At 40.3% G+C, this 18,880-nt stretch overlaps 1 protein-coding gene across 1 annotated transcript in view; it reads right to left on the reverse strand.

The window, feature by feature from the left end:
- The window catches only part of PDGFC (platelet derived growth factor C), a 217,561-nt gene that overhangs the window by 119,307 nt on the left and 79,374 nt on the right, over positions 1-18,880 (reverse strand). The gene's annotated exons all lie outside the window — the stretch shown is intronic.

Genomic DNA, 18,880 nt, shown 5'->3' on the forward strand with positions numbered 1-18,880 from the left:
CATCTTGCCAAAACTGTATATTGTAATCAAGTGTCTGCTGAGCAAACACTATAAGGCAAACATTGTTGGGGGGTAAAAACAGAAATCCCGGTGCTGTACGGGTGCACAGTCAGGAAGGGCGGCAAAGCAGAACACCCTACTTCACACTTGTATTCAGTGCAGCCTAGCGCTGGTTACAAACCCTGAGTGCTAAGAAATTCAGAAGGAGCAAAAGCAGAATAAGTGCACTATGCTGTTTCCTCCCCGACACCATCCCTTCGGGGGTCCTCAAGCCACCCTAGCCCTCCATCCACATCCACGTCTCTTGCTCAGTTAATTCTATTCACCCTTCAGCTCTCCTCTGCCCATGGAGACTGTCCCTGGTTCTCCAGGGTGGGACAGAACACCTCTCGGAGCACGCGATACTGAGCGCGTCTTTCTTTCACAACACACACGGGAAGCGCACGTGGACGCATGAGCTCTTTGCCGCCCACCCACCCAACCAGGAGGTAAGTTCCTCTGGCACAGAACGGCGCTGGCCCTACCACAGCTCACTCCAAGACGTGCCCCTGGGCCCGTGCGGGGAAAGCACTTAAATATTTGTGTACGAGCGAAGGGGTGGGATGGATAGACAGTTACCTGGGATTCAGATCGGGGAAAGGAGAGGAGATGAAACGGCCTTTGGTTGGAGCGGGTGGGATGGGGTAGTGGGTACTTTGATCCAGTCATCACGGATTGGCTGGGAAAAGTAGGATGCAACCAAAATACGGCAGAATGGATTCTACCAGCCATGAAATGCACCACAAAAATGATTTAAAATTAGAGTTCACAAATCTGTTTAAATAACATCATTTTTAAAAAACTAAAGTAGAGTTGATTTACAGTGTTGTGTTAATTTCTGCTGTACAGCAAAGTGACTTAGTTATACATATATACATTCTTTTTCATATTCTTTTCCATGGTGGTTTATTACAGGGTATTGAATACAGTTCCCTGTGCTGTACAGTGGGACCTTGGGGTTTATCCATCCCGTATGTAATAGTTGGCATCTGCTAACCCCAAACTCCCAATCCATCCCTCCTCCACCCCTCCCCCTTGGCAACCACAAGTCTGTTCTCTATGTCTGTGAGTCTGTTTCTGTTTTGTAGATAAGTTCATATGGGTCATATTTTAGATTCCACATATAAGGGATATCATATGATATTTGTCTTTCTCTGTCTGACTTCCTTCCCTTAGTACAATAATCTCTAGGTCCAGCTATGTTGCTGCAAACGGCATTATTTCATTCTTTTTTATGGCTGAGTAATATTCCAATCAATAATATCATTCTACGGCTCAAAGATATTTGTGGCTTCCTAGTGCAGACTAAAGCAGTACAAAATCACTGGTCTAGTATTCCAAAGCTTTCTGACTTCCATTCCCTCTAACTGGGATAGAATCTTTGCACAGCCTATAAGTTCCATCTCCAATACTATTCTGTAATAAGTGAATAGAGCGGGAACTTCAGAATTAAAGAATAATGACTCACCACCAGAAGGAATTCCTACAAAGCATTTCTATGTTTCCTTTCCCTTTGCATTTCCTAACATAGTGCGTGGCATCTTATAGATCCTAAACACTTGAGATGTGTCTGACTTTGAACCTCCTCAAACACTGGCTTAACGATGCGATCATGACTAATTTATATAACATCTCTGTGCCCCAGATAATTTGTCTGTAAATGTAGATAACATCAGCTGCCTTATAGAGTGTTTTCTACATAATATCCGTTCAAAACTGAGTTCCCTCTTTTCCCATTTTTCTTCCTTCTGGAGGTTTCCTTACTGCTCTTCACTGAAAAGCCTTGATAAACCTTAGAAGTTTAGTCTGAAAAACATTCAACCCTTAAATCACTCTCTCTTCAGATGTCACAATAAGGAAAGCTTTGTCCCTGCTAGTTGATGAGAGTAACTAATTTTTATTATCTTCACAAAGTATTTGAAAGACTCACTTTCACACTTACAGATAACAAAAATCTACCAAAATATGGCATCAACCATCTAATCCCATCTAGCAAAGGCAGAGGCGAGGGGAGAAAGTAAAGCATTTTAGATTTTAATTCCTTGTTTCCTCTTTTAAGTTGCTTACTTTCTTAAAGCCCTCCCCTTAGAGAAAAGCCCAACAGTGACATAGATAACAAAAAATGAATTCTCCAAAGGCACAAGAAAACCAAACTGCTCAGTGTAACTAAAAATACAGTACATTAATAACAAAGAACAAAGCTGCTGGTCAGTCTTTAAGCCGTTACACAAACATGGGGCATTTATTCCAAATTCCAGTATTCTTAACCATGATTTATGGACATTTTTTAGCTACTGAGTAGAACATGCAGATTTTCATTGTTTTGATTTTAAACAATAACACACTATTTTCCTCTCCTGAAGTGTAGTTCTTTCAAAGCCTCCAGTAATCTCCAAAGTAAAATTATCAATTAGTTTTATGACCCTATATTACCAGGCAGACTTTCCAAACTAGATATTTATATCTCAAATAGTAATAAGTCTTCCAAGTCTTATGTATCCAACTGTTTCATTATTCCACAACTGAAAAATCTATTTTGTATTTACTTTGACAATTGAGTCTTCAATCTTTGCCATTCACTGTCTGTCTTTTAATCCCTTTTTAAATTGTAATCAAGGAATTTTCTGACAAAAATATTTTAGGTAAAACAAACTGCATCAAGACTCAAAAACCTATTTCCAAGAAGTCATAATAATACAAAAATATAACACTGTATAATTCACTTAATGTGAAGAACTATTAAGGCACTTATCCTTAAATGAGCATTTAATGCCCCAAATATAAGACAACCTAAAAAGACTCCAGACCCATATTGTAAGATATTTAAAATTACCATCTTAAATATATAAACGCACAGGGTTCAGAGGCTAAAAGATGCCACACATAATGTTTACAATTATAGAAAGTTGTGTGTTGATAAAGATTATTCTTCTCTCTTCTTAAAAAGCTAAGATTTGACTCAGTGGAGATCTTTTCACTAAAAGTAATCAGCAGTAGATTTGAAATAGATTTCCGTAAAGCCGTTTTAAGCACAAATTTGAATGAACTGCTACGGCGTTGTTAAGACACCTGCAGCTTTCAGGACCACAATACAACAGAGGAAATGTCACTCAGTAATTCTGGCTTGACATCATCGTTCTTCTAATATTCCTATGCACTTTTCTTGTCTTTGTCTACATCAAACAAGACGGCATGCTTTTATATACTGCTGTATTTCCCTATTATTTCAGAATATTGTACAGTTGGAAAAGACCTAAGAGGACCTCAGGTCCAACTCTTTAATTTACAGATGAGAACTATATAACTAAGCACCATGATATGATAGGATCAAAATCACTGGATGAAAGCCATTTGGGTTTTTCAGAGGCTGGAACTGAAAACACACCCAGGTGATCTTCAGACCCTTGGTCTTCGTCTCATCCTAGCCTGCCGCATTACCCTCTTTCACAGGCTTCCAATTAGCCTACCCCAAGAACGAGCAATTTCAGGGGCAGGGGCTATGTTAACTCTTTTTGTGACATGCTTTTAAAATGCAAACTTTCAGGGACTTCCCTGGTGGCGCAGTGGTTAAGAATCCGCCTGCCAATGCAGGGGACACGGGTACGAGCCCTGGTTCCGGAAGATCCCACGCGCCGCGGAGCAACAAAGCCCGTGCGCCACAACTACTGAGCCTGCGCTTAGAGCCCTCGAGCCACAACTACTGAGCCCACAGACCGCAACTACTGAAGCCCATGCGCCTAGAGCCCGTGCTCCGCAACAAGAGAAGCCACTGCAATGAGAAGCCCGCGCACCACAACGAAGAGTAGCCCCCGCTCGCCACAACTAGAGAAAGCCCGTGTGCAGCAACAAAGACCCAACGCAGCCAAAAAATAAAAGAAAAAAAATGCAAACATTCAAATATAATTGCCTTGATTGATTACACTGCCCATTTACCTTATGCAGAAGAAAACAAATTAGCTAGAATAATTCCAGTGACCCTCAATTATAGCGGTCTTATGTGTATTCTGAACTTTCTTTTTGATGAGGATAAGGGCATCTGTAATGATCCGGGACTTTCTTTTCTCCCTCTCAGTATCTTAAAGAAAACTCAAGTAGCTGCTTATCTAAATTGCTATTTTCTAAATTGCTATTTCTATTCACTGGAAACTTAATTAACAATATCATCAGAGCTGATAGGGGCCCTTTATTTAGGCTTTCACTTTTACTGAGTATCTACCTAAATCCAAGCACACCCACAAGATACCTTGGGTCTTTTGGCAAACACCACTCATGCACCAGTTTTGAGGGGAAGTTAAGGATGTCCACCTCTTACAGACCACTTAGAATTAATCCACCCTGACTTTCAGCAGAAGAATTAAAGGCGTGTATTCTACTGTGGATCCCTAAGCACCCCTTCCCCTCTTTTAAGTCATGTCCTGCTTGGAGATTGCCTCCAAGAAAAAATACGAAGCAAGATTAGAGGAAACCCATGGGAAAGCAAACCCGGCAGCTAGTTTTTACATTCAAATATGTTTAGATTCCACGACAACGTCACATTTACACGATGCCATAGTAATGCTTTATATCGGTTAGATAAAATCAGCTGACATAATGTATATTTAACATTTGTGAGGTTTGAAAGATTGTTCATCCTTACTTTCCCCCTTTTCCTTGTAATAGAAATAGCTCATGAAACCACAGAGTGTCATAATTATTTAAAATGCATATACTTTGAGGAAAATATACATACACTAGGCTATATTTTTATTGGGCTTAAGCATTGGTTTCTGGAGCTGATTTAAATATATACATATATCTTTATGGATATAATTGTTAATATCAGAAATCTGTCATCTACAGAGAGTCTGTGTTTGTATTGAGAGAATGACGATTGCAGATGGCTTTGTTCTGTTTTGTACAAGCTCTGTAAGCTACACAACGTCTATTTCAGATCAATTTAAAAGTTCCAGTTTTCTCAGAAATGACGCTAAACAATCATGCTGAGTTAACAAGTACATTCAAGTAGCTGTTAGCAGGTAAAGAGACTCTTATCTGACCCAAACCTCAAATGCAGAGAAGCCGAGGCTTAGCAGACAGGGACCTCAGATTCTCCGCAGCAAATATCTTACGTGAAAGTGATTTTACACACGTACCAAAGGATCACCTTGCTGTCACGCTCCCCTAATGAATTCTACAAAAGTAGAATCTTATCAATGTTTTCTTAGAAAAGAACGACGCGATCTGTAGGCTTCAAGTTGCTGGGAGTTCAGGTTGGCTTAGGCAAACCTCTCCCCAAAAGAATCTTTGCAGTCCCTACATGTGAATTATAAACCTTTAGATGAAAGACATTTTCATATTATTACTGGCACTGTTGCTTCAGGACTGCATATTTGGAGAGGCCATAATAATAATATTTCTTCTGTTAGACATTTCAGAACGAATGTCCTAACCTAACCAGAAATAGAATATGAGAAAAAAAGGACTCAGGCCTACACATGTGCATATGTGTCTGTGTGTGTGTGGACACACAGAAACACACACATATACCCATCCTTACATAAACATTTAATATCTAAATATTTTACCAACAGTTCTATTCCACAAACAGAAGGTTTATGTGGGCTTATTGTATCTTACTTCTTCCGTGTTAACAGCATCCAGTGAAATCTTGCGTTACATATATGTCCTAATACAAGTGATGAGCATTACATTCAATAAAGAGATCAGTGAAAATGTAAGTTTCAAAATTTTCTAGGCTGCAAAAATTAAATTAATTAAGATGCATTTAATAAGGCTTAGAGTACCTGTGAACCCTTTCAAAGCCACATGTGTGGCTTTAAGACTTTACGTTTCTAACAGTTTAAATATGAATGTCATATAAAAATGGAAATTTCAACTGATAATTTGAAGTAAGCACTCATTAGCTGTCAAATTGCCACCATTTCATTTTGTGTCATAAGATGTAGGCAGCTACGTTCCTTATCTTTCAGCTTCCAGCATAACAAAGTAATGTTGGCAATTCTTTTAGTATTCTAGCACACTTAGAGGAATATTTAGAAGTACACTACATTTTGTCTCCCGGGTTGATCATTATCACCTAGAATTCTGTTCAATTATTAAAATGTTGCACTGCAAAGCCGATTTAGCAGGAAACAAGACTTGGGGGTGGGTGGAAATGAAATCTCGACTCAGATGGGGATAAGAACTGGGGGAGGTTATAAACAAAACACGAGTAACTCATAGCCAAGTCTCTTACATAAAATCATAACCATTGATCTAAGTATATTTGGGGGGGGCATTTTTTAGAGGCTTCACTTAGGTGTCAATAAAATGCCAATGTATTACAAACAATCCATAGATGACCAAGAGGTTAACTGCTTCTTCATCCTTGATGATCGTTCCCACAAGACTTGCAACTCTAGTTGGGACTTTTTTAAAACTCTGTGCTAAAAATAAAATTAAAGTAGTTTTATATTGTGAATTCGTATTTGGTAGACACAGTTTTGCGAATGCTCCAATTGTCATCCCACACTCACTATACTCTGTTAACAGAATCTTGATTTTTTTTTTTTTCTCTCTTCTCCAAGGGGTCAGGGTCCTTCACGGGAAGCGGATCACCTCCCCAGCCCAGCAGGGACTCAGAAATGACCTAATACAATGAACTGTGGTCTCCTTGCCCTGTGGCCAGTGACTTCTAGACAGAGGCCTGAGACCCAGTTCTGGCCAATGAAGGAAAAGTTGCAGTTCAAAACGAGGTAGCTGTGTTGAAGCTTCCTTTGCTGCGTCTGGACACAGCTGCGTGCGGAGGTGACACTGGGAAGAGCCTAAGGTCTGACGTCTACAGGCTGAGGATGATGGAGAAACAAGTTTAATGCGCCTGGTGACGATGACACTGAGCCCCGGAACTAAGTAAGCCCGAGCCTGCCCGAACCCCAGACGTCTTGTTATAAGAGACAATAAACCTAACATGTAAACTATGAGTTGAGAGTTTTGTTACAGGCAGTCATTAGCATCCTATACGATGACCCTATATTAGAAATCATGTGTGTATATACACAAATATGCATCCAAAAATAAAGCCGTACGACCTACTATTACGAAACTTATTTCGGCATTCAAACACTTTAGGTCATACACTCATTAGAATATGAGGAAGAAGAGATCACCATGGATGCTTCACAGCATCCCAGTTTAGTGGAGGTGTGAAAATCTGATTTAGGAATGCATTTATACCAATTGCTAATTTAAAAGTCTGATGTCAATTTGTTAGAAAGACTCCCTCTAGGTCATCTGTTTAGTCACTTGACTAAACACGGAACACAAAGAACTCATTTCAGTGCAAGTGTCCATTCTCCACTCTTGACCCTCTCATTTCTCTTTCAGGAATAAGGACAGATTACGTGCATTACCATCAAACAGAAGGATTATAATCGTGACTGAGGTCACAAAGTTTACCTGAACTCTTTCTTATTATATGGGTTAACTGACAACATCACAGAAGGAATAACTTCTTTAAAAAAAAAAAAAAAAGAAAGCAATCAGTTTTGAAAGAAAATCTGGGAGTCCACGTTGGTCTCGGGCCAAGGAGACCGGAAAAGTCCACGTTCAAGGTTACCACTAGCATAGGAAAAGCAAAAAGTGATACCCTAGTCCTATAACAGTTCAAAGAGTTTTCTATTAGGAATCTCCCTTAAAATAATAGACTTCTTTTACTCTCCTCTTGATGAATACCCACAGAAAATTAAAGCGTGTTTACGAGTGTGTAAGCAGTCTCCAGGTCAAGCAGTCCTAAGACGTTGCTCGTCCTGGTATCTGGATAACATAAGGAGGAGAAAAGCTGACCACTGTGACGTGTCATTTAAGGTTGCAGTTAGTGACCTGGTCACCTCACAAGCATCGTCTCACAATTCAACTTTGTGCACGTTTATACCATCTACATATTGATCACCTAATTTAGTTCAAGAAATCCCTTAAAGAGACAAGGGCTTTACTGACCATAATTTCAGGTATAGAATTAGGTGTGAGATGAAAATATTCTCCAAAGAGCGCCTCCACTTGGGTCACATGACGCTGCTTCTTCCTGTGGCTCATCACCCAGAAATCCGTCCCCAGAAGGCCCTTTCCTGCGTATTCTGCCTAACTTTTTTGATTTTTTTACTTGTTGCGTTGGTTGCTTCTCACGTGACTCAGTCGTGCTCCATCTTTTACTTGCATTTCACATCATTCTTTGTGTTTCACCCCTTTTTCTTCCAACAATAGTGTATATTTATCGTCTGTCCATTTTGCATCCTTTACCAAACGGTGTTGGAGGTTCAGTAGCTGCTGTGCGAAGTGTCCACAACACACGGGAAGAAAAGGGCACACACAGCTCTCACACAATTAGAGGCGGGAACCGCTTATCCAAGAACTACAGCCTTGAGAAAAAAACTGTTTCTTCAAAGTCAATCTGTTACATGCCTTGAGGAGTTACTCTTTAGGGCTAATGTACTGTTGCACCGCATGGCGTGTAATGATCCCTTTGTGAACTGCCCTCAGAACTCCGAGAGAACGAACACATTGTGTGTCTACCACTGGGATGAAGAATCCAGACACTCACTATTCTGTGTGATTACAAACCTCCCATTTTTCACTCAAAGTTATTATCTTCAGAAATCTCATTTTCGTGCCCAGACACAGGCCTATTCTCCCCTCAGCCATAATTTCTTAACTCTATTCACCGTTATTACTTTTTTCCTCCTGTTTTCATGTACTCAAATACCCAGTTGTGTCTGCAAAGTCTCACATACAGATCTGGTAGTTTCTCTAAACATCACACCTTCCTATTAAACATCCAGCCTACCGTGCATCGCATTTCATACTTTCCCAGACACATACACACGGTTGGCCCTTGGTGTCCATGGGCCATTGGTTCCAGGACCCTCCAACATCTACAGATGCTCCAGTCCCTTATATAAAATAATATAGCATTTGCATACAACCTACACACATCCTCCTGTATACTTTAAATCATCTTTAGATAACTCACAATCCACAATACAATGTAAACGCCATGTAAATTGTCGAGGTGTACAGCAAATTCAAGTTTTGCTTTTGGGAAAGTTCTGGAAATTTTTTCTCTGAATTTTTTTTTTAATTTAATTTTCATTTTTGGCTGCGTTGGGTCTTCGTTGCCGCACACGGGCTTTCTCTAGTTGCGGCGAGCAGGGGCTACTCTTCGTTGCGGCGCGCAGGCTTCTCATTGCAGTGGCTTCTCTTGTTGGGAGCACGGGCTCTAGGCGCGTGGGCTTCAGCAGTTGTGGCACGCGGGCTCAGCAGTTGTGGCACGTGGACTCAGTAGTTGTGGCGCATGGGCTTAGTTGCTCTGCAGCATGTGGGATCTTCCCGGACCAGGGCTCAAACCCGTGTCCCCTGCATTGGCAGGCGGATTCCTAACCACTGCGCCACCGGGGAAGCTCTCTCTGAATATTTTTGGTCTACAGTTGGTTGAGTCCGTGGGTGTGGAGGCCTGCCTATATTTAAGATGTCATGTGATCCACAGAGCGTCCCGGGGTTATGCAGAAGGAACAGACAGACACTGTTGCCGCAGTCCGTGCGAGGATACTCAGCCCTAATAGATTTAAGTCACCTGCCCAAGTGTTAGAACTGGGATTTCAACATGCACAACTTTCAAGGCCAAAGCTCTTAACTGCCAGACACCTGTCCAGGTGTCTACAACGCCGATTCTGTAACGTGGAGTTCACATGTAACACCTGAGCCTTTTCTTCACAAACAGGAGCTCGTGGGCCCACAGAACTCCCTCCACACAACCCCACAGGGTGTACACGGACCGGCTTAATACGGCAGACCTCAAAACCAATCGGAGACCTGAAGCTCACAGAAAGTGTCTTGCTTTCCTCTGATCTCGGCATTTGCCCAATTCTCCAGCAGCCAACTGGCTTTCTCTGTGAATAGAACGTAGTTCACGTGTATGTCTAAGCAGCAGCCTTGCAACCTTCACGCATAAAGGTTTAGCAAGCTGTGTACATGCAGCTGTTTTTTCAATGTTGAACGGTCCAAGCGTTGGTTTATCTGGGGAAAAGGTATATGGTACCTAGAAGTAGGGATGGGGGTTTTCTTGCTTATTTAATCAATTCACTCCTTATTTTTGTTTGTGTTTAACTTTACCTAAGCAGGTGTTCTGAGTTCATACATGCTGACGGTCTGCGTTTTGTTAGCTCCTGGGTTTACAAGGAGGGTGGGCACTGGCTGAAAGTGACATGTGTCCAGTGAGGGGACGAAAACACATAGGAAGGGGGTCAGTTAGAAGCAGTGACTCTCGGACCAGACTGCAGAGGAAAAGGAAGCACCCGAGCATGCATCCAGAGACCGGGGGACCAGGAAAGCGAGGTGACCACTGCAAGGACCAGATGTTCCCCCGGTTCTGCCAGTCTGAGAGTGACGTGCCCCCCGCCCCCTGAATTCCAGCTGAGCCTTGCATCCCTGGCTTCTCTCCTTCAGCATCTGGCACAGCTGCTGCTCTGACTGGGACGCCTTCCTCCGCCCAAGTCCTCCCTCCTCAGCCTCCAGACCCAGGAAAAGTCTCAGCCTCTCAGAAGAATCCACTGCACAGCCCCCCTGACCCAGCACTGCCTGCATTCTTTTTTGTTTCTTTAATTGAAGCAGAGTTGAATTACAAAATTATGTCATCTTCAGGTGTATAGTAGAGTGACTCAGTATCTTTACAGATTATCCTCCATCAACAGCTATTACAAGATCATGTAATAACTCTCCCCTCTGGTACCAACCAGCTTGTTCTCTATACCTGTGAGTCTGCTTCATTCATTAGTTTTAGTTTTTAGATTAGGTTATCATATGGTATTTGTCTTTCTCTGTCTGACTTGCTTCACTCTGTATGACAATCTCTAGGTCCATCCATGTTGCTGCAAATGGCATTATTTCTTTTTTATGGCTGAGAAGTATTCCGATGTATATATACACCACATCTTCTTTATCCATTCATCCGTTGATGGGTATTTAAGTTGCTTCCATAGCTTGGCTATTGTAAATAGTGCCATATGAACTTTGGGGTATGTGTATCTTCACACATTAGCGTAAGGAATTAGTGTTTTAATTTTTTTAATTTTTTCCAGATATATGTGGGATTGCTGGATCATACAGCAGTTCTATCTTTACTTTTTTTGAGGAACCTCCATACTGTTCTCCATAGTGGCTGTATCAATTTACATTCCCACCAGCAGTGCAGGAGGGCTCCCTTTTCTCCACACCCTCTCCAGCATTTGTTGTTTGTAGACTTTGTGATGACGGCCATTCTGACCAGTGTGAGGTGATACCTCACTGTGGTTTGATTTGCATGTCCCTGATGATGAGCGATGTTGAGCATCTTTTCATGTACCTGTCGGCCATGTGCATGTCTTCTCTGGGAAAATGTTCAGGTCTCTGCCCCTTTTTAATTAGGTGTTTGGGTATTTTTTGGTGTCGAGCTGCTGAAAGGTTGGGTTCCCTCTTCCCCACGCTACCAAAGCACATGCACCCCTCTTGTTTACTTGTCTTTGTCACTAAACTGAAATCTCCCTGAAGCAGGAGCAAAGATCTCTGGCCTCTCTTTACTCGCTTTAAAACACAGAGTAAAACAGACACTCAATGAATGTGTTGAATAAAAGGCTAAGGAAAAACAAAACAAAACCTTAATAAACTGTACAATGTTTCATGTAAATCTTGCTATGGCAACACAGTGGCAAATATAAATGTAAACAATACCCTTTACAAACCGAATACTCCCTAAATGTATCATTTCAATGTTTAAATTTTTCTGTTCCCTGTGACATACATCAAGTTGGTAACACATATGCATATATATTACATTTTCACCACAGACAGAGTCTTATGACATCAAGCCTCAGAGAGGAATAGTGATCTCCACCTGGGCAGTGGCCAAAGACAAACTGAAATGACCTCGGGTTAACCTTTCCGCAAACTTCTCGCGTGTTCAGTTAAATAAGTTAAGTGCAGACTCGAGCAAACAATACCAAACCTTTCCCCCTTCCTTACCACGTGTGCTAAGACACCGTGGTGAGTACAGGCACTGGCTTTACGGCTGAATAATTCACCAATCATTTCTACCAAAGGGAGAGCTTCCATTAAAATCTGATCATTTCCCACGAGAAATACAGTTCCTGTCAGCATCAATGCACAGCTAAGATTTTTATAATTGAAAACCTTGAACACAAGCACACACTAGTCCTGTAACTCTGAACGACATTACTGTGCTGAGTAGGCTGTTCTAGTTTACCTAGATGTGGAGTCCCTGCTTCCTGTCACCCAGACGGCAACTTCTGAGCCCTGTGATGTTTAGTCTGTCACAAGCTCTCAGCACAGTCAAGACTGGCTCCGTCCTAGCTTCGCCAGCTATGTAACCTGGAACAATTAAAATCCCTGACCTTGGAGGTCCTTATCTATAAAATAGGAGAAAAGAACCTCTACCTAGTAAGACAGATGACAAAACAAAATAGGTAAGGCACCAGAAATGCCAGAAACCACTGAGACATCAGTAGCGGCAGATACTGTACAATAATGAATATAGTGACTCTCTTTATGCAGACTACACCTACGGGAGGCATAATTAACAAGCGACATGTTTCTCAACTCAGCTTTGAGGTCCTAGGAGCTACTAAAATGCAACACATTTAAAACAGAATGAACGCTCTCCTCCCCAGAATCAGTTCTTAGACACGGTATACTTATTTTTTTATTTTTGTTGTTCTGATTTCTTTTATTACTTTTTAGTTTTCTGATGGCACCATCATTTGTCTTACCATAAGTCTCAAACAAAAATGAAATATAATCATAACAGAATGCTGCCCTAATCTTTGATGAATGGTCAACTGGGAATCCAAAAAAGGATTTACAAGTCCTGAGAGATTATTATGAAGAAAGTTGGAGAAAAGTATAAATATATAGTCCATTATAATACGGGTGGGCCTTTAAATATGCTTTCGTTACATAAACTACGCAGCCGAAGGATTTCAGCGGAATTTATAATTTCTCAGCAAATGACACTGATTATGGAAAATGACCTGCACAATCACACCGGACCACGATATTGTTTGCTAAGTGTTGGCACACACAGTGTTTATGACCCCAGCTATTTACTGACTGAGTCAGTCCCCTAAGGCAGGGGTCCCCGCTCCGTGGCCTGTTAGGAGCCGGGCCGCAGAGCCGGAGGTGAGCGGCGGGGGGAGCGAGCGAAGCTTCATCTGTATTTACAGCCACTCCCCATTGCTCACATTACCGCCTGAGCTCCGCCTCCTGTCAGCATTATGGCGAGTTGTATAAATATGTCATTATTTATTACAGTGTAATAATAATAGAAATAAAGTGCACAATACATGTAATGCGCTTGAATCATCCCCAGAACATCCCCTCCCCCTCCCCCGTCCGTGGAAAACCTGTCTTCCCCGAGACAGGTGCCTGGTGCCAAAAAGGCTGGGGACCGCTGCCCCAAGGCAGGCAGGGCCCTGGGCTCGCACAGCTGTGTACCTGCTGCCGTGTTTGGAGGACCTGACTTCCTACTAAGTGCTCTGGAGTCAACTATGCAGATACCTGGCACATGCTGGGCTAAGTCCTCACCACCCCTACACCACACAGATTTATTTTTTTAATTTTTATGTTATATTGGAGCATAGTTGCATAACAGTGTTGTGTTAGTTTCAGGTGTAAGCAAAGTAACATCAGGTGAATATTACAAAGACCTATAACATCCTTTCTCAATATTTTGTATTGCAATACTGTTCATTTGGAAACAGGATAACAGCATTTGTCACAATCCTTTTAAAATATGTTGCAAGTCAACAAAAGAACTGCAGTGGGAAAAAAAGGTTAAGATGAGAGTCTAGTTTTCTTTTTTATGCATTTTTATTGAAGTATAGCTGATTTTAGTTGATTTACAATGTTGTGTTAGTTTCAAGTGTACAGCAAAGTGATTCAGTTATGTGTGTGTGTGTGTGTGTGTGTGTGTGTATATCAATTCTTTTTCAGATTCTTTTCCATTATAGGTTATTATAAGATATTGAGTGGAGTTCCCTGTGCTATACAGTAGGTCCTTGTTGTTTATCTATTTTATATATAGTAGTGTGTACATGTTAATCCCTAACTCCTAATTTATCCCTTCCCCCCCTTTCCCCTTTGGTAAGCAGAAGTTTGTTTTCCATGTCTGTGAGTCTATTTTTGTTTTTAAATAAGTTCAGGTGTATCACTTTTTTAGATTCCACATTTAAGTGACATCATATTTGTCTGAGAGCCTGTTTTTCTTAATGTGAAAAGAGCTATTCTGTTCACCCTATGCAAAAGTAGCAATACACGATTTCAACGTCAGTCCTGTCATTTACGGTGAGAAGGCACCCAGGGACACAACAGGTAAAAAGAGCTCTGCTGGATCTATTTATGAACTCATTCATCACCATTAAAAAAAACTTCATGATGAAGTAACAGTGGGGACAATTACTGCACGCATTGGTCTGCTGGTTTCCATGCTTGGTTAACCAGCAGTGAGGTACACTAACTAGTTCAAGGGGCAAAAGCAAAACAAATATAATTTAGAAACTCAATGCTTCAACGTCTTAAGGTGGAAAATATATATAACTATTATATTTCAAAGTCCTCCATGAAAATCATGCCAGAGGTTAATTTTTTTTTCTCTTTAGTAATTTTTTTCTCTCACAGACTAGACCTAGAGGCCTCCCTTTAGATGTGTTTCCTGAAGGTGATACACAACTAAGGTATCATTCACCTTTTACTCCTAACATCTTCCAAGGTGCCAGATATACAATAGGTGCTCAAAAACAATTGTTTAATTAATTATGTATTTACATCTTTTATTCCATGGTTAAAAGAACATTCATGCCCCAACTTATTACTTTATCATCACAAATATATTAGCAAAAATTCTGCTGTATTAACTCCCTTTTTACAATTTTGATGAACTATATTTTACTTTACTAAACTTGACTTTTTTATTAGAGGCTATTTAAAAATCTTTGGAGAAATAAGAAGCCTAATTATAGTCTAAACATATAATGTAAAATTTCATAACTTACATTATCACTCTAAGTTCCTAACTGGGCAACTTAATTATCCAGTTCTCCCCCAAATTCATGCTAAAGCCAGGGATTTGAGTCTCTCCATAAAGGAGTTATAGATCCTTTTAGAAGTATGCTATAGTTCTGCTTTTTATGAACAATTTGCTCCAGCAGGGTTGGTCTCATCACTACTGTAACGAACACAATAGGTATTTAAACATATATTTAAAAAATTCAGCCACTAATCAATTAATACGAGCAAATATATGGCAATAATTCAACCTCCAAAATCTTGTATTCAAAACGAATTCATTCTCTCGTTCAGAGGCAGGTTGTAAACAGGAAATACGTTACACAGGAGATAAATTATAGCATCAACAAGGACCTACTCTACAGCACAGGGAACTCTGCTCCATATTCTATAATAACCTATAAGGGAAAAGAATTCGAAAAAGAATATATGTGTATGTATAACTGAATCACTTTGCTGTACACCTGAAACTAACACAACATTGTAAACCGACTATACTCCAATATAAAATTAAATTTTTTTTAAAAACAGTTAATTATACCTTCAAAAACTGGTATAGAATAATTGGGATTCCACCAAATAGGAAATGAAAGGACTCAGTGGTTAATAAGCCAGAAGATAGATATCCTGTCTGAGAAGTTAACAGATAAATGAACAAAAACCAAGCCATAGGCTCTTCACTCATTTAGTCCCTTTTCTAGATTTTGACCCACCCCTGTATTTTTCAGTCGACCGTCTCTTGTTATGACCACGCTTGGGGACCTTCACAGCCACTGGACGGGCCAACTCACCAGTGCTGCGTGCAACCCAGTGTGCAATTACATCCAATTATGAACTGTCCACTTTTCATGTGTTCATCTTGCCTCTGCAGGTACAGTCCTGTGAATTCAGATGACATGTTATATTTCTTTGTCACCTCACAGGCCCTGCCACTAAGAGTGCCATGTAGGGACCACTCCACAGGAGGACCACAGAATAACTGTCCAACAGAGAACTCTTCTTAGTGAACGGGGACCCTAGTCTTGATGAGACTACAGACCCAACCAGCATGAGGGTCCACTCAGTTCTCTAAATCTTCTATTTCTACAAAACAGTGTTAACACAAAAGTGCTGTAAGTTATACAAAACTTTAAATGCTTTGATACCTAATTTGGGGTTAACAATCTATAGGAAAAACACAGGTTTCATAAAAGTGATAAATTCTACCTTATTTCCTCAAAGAGACATAAACTCTATGGATACATCTATATGTCTGTGTATTTATAGTACAATATATATGCAAAACTCTTAAGTGGGTTTTTGTTTTGTTTTGTTTTGTTTTAATTTATTTAGTTATTTATTTTTGGCTGCATTGGTCTTCATTGCTGCGCGCGGGCTTTCTCTAGTTGCGGCAAGCGGGGGTTGCTCTTCGTTGTGGTGTGTGGGCTTCTCATTGCGGTGGCTTCTCTTGTTGCGGAGCACTGGCTCTAGGCACATGGGATTCAGTAGTTGTGGCATGCAGGCTCAGTAGTTGTGGCACGTGGGCTCAGTAGTTGTGGCACACGAGCTTAGTTTCTCCACAGCACGTGGGATCTTCCCGGACCAGGGCTCGGACCCGTGTCCCCTGAATTGGCAGGCAGATTCTTAACCACTGCACCACCAGGGAAGCCCACTTCAGTGGTTTTAAACAAAAGCATGAGGCTAAAGTTAATGGCACAGAAAGGCAGAAGACAGTAAGTAAACAGGGAAGGATGAAATGGAGACAGAAAAGTTAGCAAAGTAACAGAAGACCTGAAAAGGTTGATTTACTAGGAAAACAAACATGACTAATACATTAAACATTAGCATTGCTACAATAATAATTAATCCACTTCCACTGAGTGAATCAAAAGAAGACAACTTAGTCAAATCTCGATAAAAATTAAGTAAGATTAGAAATGATTATAGCATTTCAACTACAGATTACACAGAAAATGAATAATAACGGAGACCTGATATCAGGATTAAGAAAATCTGATTAATTACATATTAAAGCAATTAATGTACCAAACATGATGAACCTTTTTACCTAATACACAATTCAGAAATATATAGGGAAATAATTTGCAGCAACACAGATGCATCTAGACATGAGCTACTAAGTGAAGTCCGCCAGACAGAGAGACAAATATCGTATGATATCACTTACATGCGGAATCTAAAAAAATGATACAAGTGAACTTATCTACAGAACAGAAACAGACTCAAAGACATAGAAAACACACTAACAGTAACCAAAGGGGAAAAGCAGGGGGAGGGATAAACTGGAAGATTGGGATTAACATATACACACTACTATATATAAAATAGATAACCAACAAGGACCTACTGTAGAGCACAGGGAATTCTACTCAATATCTTGTAATAACCTATAAGGGAAAAGAATCTGAAAAAGAACACACACACATATGTATGTGTGTAACTGAATCACTCTGCTGTATACCTGAAACTAACACAACATTGCAAATCAACTATACTTCAATAATTTTTTTTAATTTAAAGAAAATGGGAATAATAATTTTAAATAAAAGAAATATAGAAGGCATAATTTAATCTTTCTTAGCATAATTCAAAAATACCTCATAACCTTACAGTGTGTAAAGATTAGCTATAAAAATCCCTGTAGTCTTGAAGAAGTTTCTGAGGTTCAACAACTGTCTACCAATGTCTCCGAGTATTGATCGATGACTGGGAAAGTGCTAGCTGCTCTCATGCTCTCATTCACTCCCCACAACGACCCTGAGAGGTAAGTGACACCCTCATTCTACTGGTTAGAAATGTGAAAAGCAAGTAGTTTACAAGCCCCTAAGCACACAGGTCTATAGGCTGGACTGAGAAATCCAACCTATAGATCCCTCCAGCCCTGAATCATAGCTACTGCTTTCCAACTTTCATCACAGTTTTAAACTGACGCAGATTAATTAACAGATTGATATCACATAGAATATCAACAAATCAAAATGTGAGTTATATATTTGGAAAAGTCATGCACGTAACACATTAAATGTGCACTAAGAGGTGAAAATACAGAGAAAACTATGCAGGTCCCACTGTGCAATCTGACCAGCAAGTTACTATAGCAACCCAAGTATTCAGAAGGTAGAAAGTTATTCAACCATCCAGGTACAGGAAGCTCAGAAACAAGCCACTGAAAGATGCTTTACAGAAAACTGTAAGCTTTAAGGACCACCAAGTACCATATCTGGAAATAGATTTTTTATTTTTATTTTTTGAAGAAGGAAATCTTCTATTAAGATTTGAAATTGCCCCAAGAAGAGACTGACTCTGCGTCTCTGGACCATCTGCTAAAACAATGGCATCACTTTGGGCAGAAACGATCTCACTCACTTTATGAGGAGTATAATTTAATATGTACAATGAAGAAGCCCAGTCAATACCCCTCTGCAGCAATAAAGAAATCTTTAGATGTGCAGGCCTCCACGCATAATAGGAAAGACAACAGAAACTTATGTGGGGATTTAAAGCAGTGAGATTAATTGGTAAGGTTTTATTGAGGTAAATAGGAAGGCACTGGACTCAAAAGTAAAGGGAGGAGATCTCACTTTTTTTAGTTATCTGAAAGCTACATTTTCTTTGATAATTCCACACAGGAAATTGTTCAAGGTAACAGTATTATAGCCAAAATCATTCTTTCAAACTCAACACACGTTAGGTCAGCCTTCTTATACTTTTTATTCTGTTCTCTCTGTTCCCTACACATACACACATTTTCTGGCCC

The sequence above is a fragment of the Monodon monoceros genome, unplaced genomic scaffold (genome assembly GCF_005190385.1).
Source record: "Monodon monoceros isolate NGI ecotype Baffin Bay Population unplaced genomic scaffold, NGI_Narwhal_1 Super_Scaffold_20, whole genome shotgun sequence".
Taxonomy (NCBI): Eukaryota; Metazoa; Chordata; class Mammalia; order Artiodactyla; family Monodontidae; genus Monodon; species Monodon monoceros.